Raw genomic sequence first — 10,456 nt, 5'->3', positions numbered from 1 at the left:
ACTTCAGCTACAGTAAGGAACTGGAAAGAGTCAGATCACATCTTTTACTGTATTTCTTCCTCCTCATTTCATTTTCTTTCAGATTTTTGTTCCCTTCCAGACCCCACCTCTGTCCTCTAAAATCTGTTGGTTTTCAGCTTCATTCTTGACCCTCAGCCATATTATTCTCCTGCACACTACCCAGAACATTCATCTACATTCACCTTTTAATAGCATTGTTAATGATTTGAAGGGAGTAAATCACATACAAGATAATGGCTGCAAAAAATTAATAGACATGATTTTTATTATATAATCCACTAGTATACTAATCGTCTGAACAGTTAATTGAAAAGCACTAAATATTTTATTATTCATTTGGTATTCCTTCTCCTTTCACCGTTCTTGCATCTGTTTATTTTTATTTCTTTAGGACCTTTTTACCTACACTAACCTACCCTGTTAATTCATTTTTAATAAAAATTGCACCCTACTGGCACTTTAAAATCCTGGCACTTTAAAATCCTAGCACTTTACAAAAAAAAAATTAGAAATTGAGAATTTCTTTGGACACTCTTACAGATGAGATGGGGAACAGATTCCATTTCAGCCTCGAGAAAGCTTGCTGTAGAAGGAAGTCCTATTTTTTAAATCATTTTTAAAAAATTAGACTTCTTAAAGAACTATTGTCACTTTGAAGCATGCAGACTCCTCATGATAATCAAGCTTAGACTCTTAAAGGGACAGAACACTTGCTAGTCAGGCAGTATCTCATGGCCCCTATTTGTTTCTAACACATTCCAACAGCTCAGAGAAGAATTAAAAAAACCCGAACAAACAACACTATGGGATCTGTCATATGTCAAGGATTTTTTCCAAAAAGGTTATAATAGTTAAATGTTGTGTTACATGTAAATTTATGAAAACGAGCTTTTATTTTTGCTTTATCTTCCCCCCAGCAGAGAGTATTGGGGTTTGTTTGTTAGAGATTTTGCCTTTAGTATTAGCAAAAATGCAGTGTAATATACTAAAAATTACTTGTTTTGTTGTTTAGTATTTGTAAACTCAGACGTGTGTGTGTGTGCGTGTGTGTGTGTGTGTGTGTGTGTGTGTGTGTGTGTGTGTAAAATAACATTGTCTTTCATAAATACATGCATTGACTGAAATAAAATCAGTGATAATTCTGTTTAGGTTTTTGTGGAGAGGGATTGTTTTTAAACTTTAAGTGAGCTTAGTGCTTATGAAAATACCGCATATACAATTCAGCAGGCAAAGAAAGCATCAATGCCTATATTACCACAACCTTTTGATATCTGTGCAGTTAACAGTCGTCCTGCAAAGGACAATTCCAGTGAGATCTCTGATGGTCCCATGGTGGTTAATATAGTTACACACTCACACAGCTACATAAAACTAATGCTAAATTAACAAACCAGACAAAGTTCAGTAGAAAGTTCTACACAGTCTGTGATTAAGCTATTAATGAGATGACTGCATGCAGTATTTTTCCACAGATTCCAGCTTCATTGTGCAAATGAATACTTATGGAGTTTTTTTTCTCTATATGACCCTCAGAACACATGGCCACAAATACAAAACTGTTCAGTTCTATGTGGGCATCGCTACAGAGTTCCTCAAGAGAATACAAATGCATTTTTTCTTAGAAAGATAGAACAAAACCAAAATCTATGAAATGAGGCAATATTATTATTTTATATTGTCTCTATAAACTTCATTCCTTCAATGAGGACCCTGTCAACCACTAGCTCTCAAGCCTGAGCACACGAGGAGGCACTCCACATTGCAAAGATCTGTCCCCAGGATATGAGCTGCAGGTTTACATGGTCTAGCCCTCAGGAAACCTGCAGATCTATTCTAAGAAATGTTCAAAATACTGAAAGTAACTGCAAATGATATGAAGGATTTTATTTTCACTCTGACATTCTAAAAGATTTATCTCAAGTGTTCATACAAAAACATCATGCAAACATTATTGTTTTTCATTCACAAATGAGTGTGTGATTTAGCCTTTTTAATACCTTTCCTCCAGTACACATACAGCCATGCTTAAGACAGATCTCTGGTAAAAAACAGCCCTGAATTTTCAGATGTGCAGGGTGCCTGCAGCTCCTGTTGCTATCAGCTGGAATTGCCAGGCTCTCAGCACTTCTGAAGCTCTGGCCTTTGTTTATGGACTGCCACAGGTGCACTCATTCTTCAGTGAGCAGCCAGCATTTTGATACACTTTAATGTGATAATGGCACATATGAGGAAAGCAGAAAAAAGGTGGAGAGAGCTAAACTACTCAGAAAACCTATTAATTCTGATGTTGCCATATGCCTAATCAACACTGTGTTTGACACTGCTCAGTTTAGCTGATCCATTTCAAGGGTAGGTATACCCTGCACATAAAATGTATCCATAACCACCTCTTCCTCTCACATAAAACAGCTTATTTACCTGTGGGGAAGTGCAGCTTCTTGTAGAACAAGTCCATATGTTCAATGTCACAGTGTGACTCTTGTGTGAGGATAACGAAGGCTCGAAGCCACTGAAAAAGCAGCTCTCCTGGGTAGCTGCAGGAGCTATGCACAAACTGCAGCTGTGGAGACAAATGCACGCCTGGAAACAGCTAACTAGCTGGTTCTATCACCATAGCCTCCACTCTCTGCCCTGGAACAAGCTGATGGCCAGTAGATTACAAAGGAAGAGCAATCTCATCCTCCCTGGGAAGATTTCTCTGTGCTCAGCTATATTACTGTGCTCAATTTCCAACCCATCAGTTAAACCTCTTTTTTTATAGGAATTTTGGAATATTTTATGATCTTATGACGATACAAAATGGTCTTCTGTTTGCTCAAAGCTATTGTGCACATTCAACACTATCTTACCCAGACAATCCTCATCTTTATTGTCAATATCTTCATTCGAATTCATTCACACTCTCACATAACAAAAAATGTTGAACTACATTGTCCTACAAAATTAATCTATTAATATTTAGTAACAAAAGGCAATGAGTTCTATTTCAGATTGTATGTGAAAAGGATGGTCCTCTCCTTTGCTGAGCAAAAGAGCCTGTCTTATTATTATTACAGCACAGGCTGTGCACTTCTCTGAGGCTGTTGCAGTAGTGTTTCACAGACAGGGCAAGAAATAGAAATTTCAGCAGTTCCTCCAGAAACAGCATCAAAGAGGTCACACAGGACTACTCCCAAGGTGAAATTCACTGTAGTTCTTAAGACAAAACAATTCTTACGGTATTCTTGAATATTTTGGCATTCCAGGAGAGACTTAGAAGGACTGGGTGCTACATTATAAATATTAACAAAAAGGGCAGGATATTTGGGTTTGTGTATTAAGTTTTGAAAACACTTCTAGGTGAACATATTTTTATTGATTTGTATCTGGATAATGCAGAACTATATGTGATAGGTTCAATTTTGAACCTATGTGATAGGTTAAGAAAATCATGCCAAGTTCTGATATGATGTAAACTAATTGGCTTTATTGGTTACAGTTAATAAATGTTGTAATGAATGTATTCCTTACACTGAATGTAAACCTGGGTGTAATCCTCACACTCAGAAGAGCTTTAATTCCTTCTCAAAATGAACCTCCCAGACACAGTTCTTTCTTCCAAGTTCAGACCACAACTGATGCACGTAATGCAAACCTTACAGGTCACTAGTCAATGTTATGACTTGAATGACACTTTCAAATGACTATATTCTTACCATGTTCTCCCAGTGTTAGGACTAAGCTCTTACCCATTTACGCTGGGTAGAAGGGTTGCTCTGCATCCCTTGAAGCCACAGAGCTCTCCTGTCAACAAGTCCACCAGCACAAGAACTGAAACCCTGTAGGGTAGGACCAGTAGGTCTCCCAGGGTTATTGTACTGGTGTGTCTCCAGCCTCTAGACCTGGAACTGGCCAGTGCTACACTGGCGCTGCCAGCTTTCCTATCCGCAGGTCTGCAAGCTGTGATCCTTTCAGAGTCACAGTTCAGATTTCTCTTTCTGAGAGCTGTCTGTTTTGATTTCTTTCTGGCTTCCGTTTGTCTACAAATGTTTTTATTTTTGTCATGCTCCGAGGATGAGTATGATTTCCAGCATATACACAAAGACATCAGACTTGCTTGTTTCAGGAAAATTACCATTCTTCAGATCAAGTCTTATACATGATAACTATTTAAAGAACAAAAGGCTCCCATTCAGCTATGTACTGAAAAGATACCATGTATGCACTATTAGGCTGCTCAAACTGCTTCAGCAATGAGTTCAAAACAAAGCACTCCAAAATAAAGGGTCTGCGAGGGTTGCCACCACTTTTCAGAGCTTTTGATGCAACAACAAATCTCTCCTGTCAGACGTCCAAGGGTATATTCTTCTCTCAAGAAGAATCCAAAACACAAGAAACTTCATTTTTTGATTCATCATTGCCTTGAAGAAGGACAATATCATATGATGAGATGACTACAAGTCATGAAGTTTTGTTAAATAATTTATGTATCACTGTCTTGATTCTGTATGATTAAAGGCATGTCAATGTATTGCTATAATGCATAATAATACTAAGGTTAATGCTATACAGCTGTTTTTACTTGAAAGGATTTTCAGATGCTAATTATACTTTCCTCAGATTTACAGCTTATAACTGAAGTTTCCCTTCCAAGCATTTTTTACCTCTCCAAATGTAAGTTTCACCAGTATGTATCACTCTTCATCGTTTCAGCACAACACTTACACTTTGTGAACTTAATGAAAATATGAAAATCAAAATTAAAGAGAACAATGATAAATAAAAATCACGAAGTTGAGCCTTTTCAATGTCAGTTGACTCTTCTTTTGACATCACTCAGAATCTTAACGCTCAGCTAATGAAAACTCAAAAATAGTTACTTAAGTTAGGTAAGCAGAGGCACACAAGCTGAAGAATTCAAAGTCACAAAAGGAGGCAATAACAGAAATAAGAACAATGCCCATAAATACTATTTTAATTCTTAACTGTTACTGTGAAGACTGATGTCCTTGATATTAGTGCAAGTATCAAAGAGACTAACAACTTGTAAGAAGAAGTACTCTGTGACAAAGCACCAGTGCTGTCAAAGTAATGATATTACAGCAGTGTATCAACAGAACAGCCATGTCAAAATCTATCTAATCCCCCGTCTTGCCTTCTGTTATAGACAATAAGGATGCTTCAGAAGGATTATATATCACATACTGCTATTTCTCCAGAATAGTCCACTTCCTAGCAATCTGTACTTCGAGGACTTTCTAAGCCAAAGCAGTAAATTTGTATTTAATATTTTTCTCTCAGAAATCTGTCTAATTATTTTTTGAATCATAATGATTTTTTTGCAAGTTCAATACTAAACATAAACATTGTGGTCAGGAATTCTACTGCTTACTTTCTTTCAGGTAAAAAAAGGATCCCTTCTGTTTGTTTCAAACTGAACACTCACTAGCTTCTTTAAATTCCTGTTCATATAGACTAAATATTATTTTTAATTAGTATATAAATTCTTGGTAGTTTGGAACATATGAGCACAAGGATAGGTGGCATGTTTGTTTGTACTGAAGAATCTGCTTTGGCTTTTACAAAAATGTAATGCTTCAAATAGATTTGGTGGGTGTAGCTGAATGGGCTCGGGGCACTGTTTCTTCATAGTTTTAGCCACAATTTCTTATCCTGAAATCAAACCCTTTTTTATTCTAGGAAATCTCTGTGCCCTTACCAGAGCTGAGAGCTTTTTCCCAAATCTAATGTTTAACACTGAACACTTAAAACTCTTCAGTGGCTTCAGAGTGAGACTGGCTTATGAGGGGAAAAGAAATAACAAAACAAGAAAGCACTACAAAAGTAATGCCAAGTTCTTTCAAAGCATGAAGTAGTTTACATTCTTTTTCCAATATTGAAAGCAGTTACATCAGAGTAATGACTTCTGATTTGATACTTGAGGCATCTTAAAGACTTTACAGGAGTGAGACCAGAAGGATCCTACATCTTCAGAAGAGAGAATAAAACATTGTATTCTTTGCTGTAACACACTTTATTAACAAAATGCTTTTCTCTCCTCAGTTTATGGTAAGGTCTCTGAGAAAACAGTAACCTCCAATGGTTTCTTCTAGTTTCTTAATTAACATAAGCTACAGAGATCTGTGCTGCAGAGTCACCATCCTACCAGAAAGATTTCTGTAGACAGTCTGTGCAATGGAATTTCCATTTTTATCACTGTGCTTTTTAAAAACATTCGGTTTGATTAAGTACCTGCAAACCCTGTCTGTCATTCTCTAATCAAATATATTTCCATCATTTATTTACACAATCAGATAGTGAATTTTTCGAAGACTCTGCAAGTAGATCTGCAATTCACATAGATGTATCTGAGCTTTCTTTGAACTAATTAGACTAAAGTGAGTTCCTCAGCAACAGCAGCCACAGCAACATGGGAGGTGCTACATGCAAGCTACTGCATACATACCTATGGCCCAGGAAGCTTTTGTAAAACAGATTGAACTTTTTTCCCAGTGTAACTATACAAAGATTGTCTTTCAAGGAATGCTGCAGGGATCAAAACTCAATCAACCCTATGGTATTACCAATAACTTGATTAGGAAATAAGGAAAATGTGTTCTTGCAGTTTGGAAATGTGACAATAGACCCCATTGCTGAGAACTTAACAATCTTTAGAAACTATGAGTTTCTTTTCAAATAAAATATTCTATAAAGATAATATTCTGAGGGACAAGAGACTGTTTACTAGACACAAGTAATGGGTTTAGATTAGGTTTTTGTTTTCAATCTTCATTTTTAACAGTGTGGCATTTGCCCCAAAGGCAGCACTCTGGTTTATGTTACCATCCCTGGGAAATACATGCCCCAGAGAGAAGCTGTTTAATAAAAAAGTTTTTATAATATATTCATGATAGTTAATGTGAATAAATATTATATCCTAATGAAATATATCCTTATCAGGGCCACAGAAACAATTCATCACTTCACCATAAGGGAGTTTCCCAAGAAGTCATTCCAACAATATCAGTAGAAAATAAACACATGCATACACACATACATAACAAGTTTGAGTTTTTTTCAAGCCTTATCACTGAATGTGGTTTATAATGGAACTTGCTGCTAAATTAAAGTCTACTCCCTCAAGGACTCTTATGCATCTCTCAAAATGGTTTTAAAGCATTTTACTCTTCAATAGATCACTACAACGCCATGTAAATAAAACTGATTAATAAGAATTCAGTGAGGAGAGAGAGACATTCACCATAAAACCAGGAATGCTTTGAGCTCTGTAGAGATTCTTTTCTGCCACACACAGCTTGGCTGGAAACATTCCACTGGTCCCACAATGCACATGTTTTCAATTACAAACTACAGATTTTATCAGAGTTTAAGTTAATTATTTTATACCTCTGAGATAAAAGCAATTCATGTTTAAAAACAAAAGTACATATTTTCCTATTTTAAAGCAAAAATATTTGTGCTTCTCAAGAATGGGCTGTGAACCCGTTAGGACAATTTTTTACTTTTAACATCATTGTCATAGGGAATCTATTCTTCTCTGGTAGTTTACCTCTCTTGAGTTATCAAGCCTTCACAGCTTAATGAGAACAAAATTACATCTTGTGGCAGTCGATTATGATCCTGTTACTTACAGGCCTTTAAAAAAAAAAAAACAGCCCCTGCACTAGCTTTTGTAAAAATGATCCAGCACGCATTTTCTACCCACTGCTGTTTTCAATGTCCAAACTGTATCAAAGTAAAACAACCCAAAGGAAATGAAGCAGTTTCTGTCAACATCCCCAATGTGCCATATGAAGTATACACCCAGTATAAAACTTGAGATTTATATGTTAATAATATCGGCTTGTATTTAATAAGTAAATCATATATATTGTTTTACAAAATGAAAAGCATCATCAGTCAGGACAGATAAATCTCTAAAATATGTTACTTAACTTTACGCCAAAACCAAAAATATAACTGTGTGGAAATGTTGTGTTTTCAAAATTCAGTGTTAATACAATAATACCCTGTCCAACAAATCAATATTTTTTGTTTTCTCTTCTCTGAGAGGAGAGTACACACACCATGACATTACAGTTAAAAGCTAGTAAAGGAAAAATTTCTCCAGCATTTTTTTAAAACTTGCACAAATGCCAGAAAAGATGATGGATAAGAGTTAATGAGTACTCCACATCAATTGCTGAAAGCTTATTTTCTTTAAGGGTATTTGGAAAATTAAATCTTCGTGTTTCTGAAATAGAAGACACTAGAGGTCTGTAAGATGGGGAAAAAAACCCACAGACTAGGGACTCTATCTTCCTCCCTTGTCATGGAATTGCCACAAAGCTGCAGGCAAGTCCACACTGCACACCACCACCTATCAGCTTATCAGTCTTTGAAATAGGAGAAATAAAGGTTTGCTGATCTGCTTTAGTAAAGCACCACAAGATTTACATAAAAAACGTGTTATGTATGAATGTAAAACTGACAGTAAATATCCTGAAGCAAAGAATGCCTCATCAGCAATGAGATAACTTGTGGCAAACACTCATTACTTAGCTAATTTGTTGCAGAAAAGAATAAAACTATAACAAATATAGTCTGGACACAAAGGGCATCCTGAAAATAAATTCTGCCCTTCTAATTTCATGATAATTGTCATGTAAATTAGGAGAGCTAAAATTACACCATCTGGAAGAGTAAAATGTTTCTTTTCTTTCATGAGTGATCCTCAGAAAAGTCTTTCCCACCTGATTAAGTAACATTGTGTTTGTTTTTTGGACAATAAAATGTAAAAAGTTTTCTTTTTCCTGTCAGCAAATGATGAATACATGTGGAACAGATTATTTAATACCACTAGACCACCAGGGAAGAAGATTTAGGTGAGCAGCAGCAGAGCTGTACCATTTATTTTTATTACCATGCATTAAAAATTATGTTTACAGATAATTGTTTTTCTCCCTCCAATAAACCAAGATTAAAAAAAAATCAAGGAGAATATTTAATAATACCAGACCACCAGGGAGGAATTTTAAAAGTTGATTTTTTTATTGACAAATTTGATTCTCTTTTTCTTTCTTTCTTTTCTTCTAAATTTCCAATTCTTTTTAGCTGCAATTTGTGGAGAGAAAATTTGAAAATAGAATGACAAAATGAGTTTTCAGATGGGGGAGTTTCACTCAGATTAGATTGTCCCTTTATAAGGGCAATTAGCTAATCAAATAGTCCCTCAACACCAGCAGTTTTATAACACCTGTGTAGCTGCCCACATATTATATAATGTTTTGCAGCTGTAAGTCCTCAAACATTTGGTCACACGGTCCTATTTCCTAGTATTTGTCAGTTTTGCTCCAACTGAAGTCTGATACTACTGCTATCTGTTTCTGTGGGAGTGTTACTGGGTATAAAGTTGCTGAACTTACTTCACTTTCCTGCCAGAACTGTGTTTTATATAAACCTCTATTTTAAATTCCCAATCCCACTTTGAAATTAAAGGTTTGTGAGAAAGGTCATTTATTTCAGTGATGATCATGATGCTAGGAAACCCCAAAAATACTGGAAACATAAGTAGTCCGTTTGCTTATGTGAGAGCTCCAGATGATTTATCTATAAAAGGAATTCGGGGCCAAATTCTCAAGTCAATGCTCATTAGCTAAACAAAGCTGATATGGGCTTCAAAGTCAGTAGTGATTTTGCCTAAGTAAAACCAGCAAGCCAGTCAGGATCTGATAAGCATCTGAATGCCTCAGATTTACAAAAAGAAAAAGAAATTAAGCCACTGAATGTTTAGCTGTTTGTCTATTACAGTATGAAAGGAAACAGATGTTAGAAGAGGAGTCTATGCTATTATATAGTGCTGGTCAGGTTCACACTATTTTCTATTTGAAGAAAACAAACAATTCTGCATGCACAGCAGGGCCATAAAAACATGCAGTGACACATGAATGTGCAGTGAACTTTTTCAAATGTGCACTGACTTTTTGAAACATAAATGTTGGCTACTCAGCAGTCACCTATAGCTGCTGCAGCCACTGCTTGGATCTCTGTTTGCCAATTCACAAAGTGGTTACAGAGGATTTTTTCTTATATGCAACTTTAAAAGGAAATACATATGCCTGGAATTCAACATTTGCTACATATATTTTCATTTATGTCCTGATTGTTTTATCATCAATCCACACACCAACCAACTGTTAGCTTAAATGCAAACTATACACTGTATAGGAAGGGCTTACAAACTTTCCTATGTTGCTCTCATGTGACCAGAACACTCACTCAACAAAGCACAAACAGCCTGCAGTGACATACTGCTTATCTTGTGTCTAATGACACAAGACACCTCTTCTTAAACTCTTCTGCTTTCACAGCCAACCCCTCCTGCCATTACTGCCCAGGAGAGTGTAAGGCACAGTGTTCATTGCTGACTGTTCCTCTCAGTACCAGCAGATAAGGT

The sequence above is a fragment of the Manacus vitellinus genome, unplaced genomic scaffold (assembly GCF_001715985.3).
Source record: "Manacus vitellinus isolate BGI_N305 unplaced genomic scaffold, ASM171598v3 scaffold_20_pilon, whole genome shotgun sequence".
Taxonomy (NCBI): domain Eukaryota; kingdom Metazoa; phylum Chordata; class Aves; order Passeriformes; family Pipridae; genus Manacus; species Manacus vitellinus.
The sequence above is the reverse complement of the archived record's forward strand: the minus strand, read 5'-3'. Positions refer to the sequence as shown.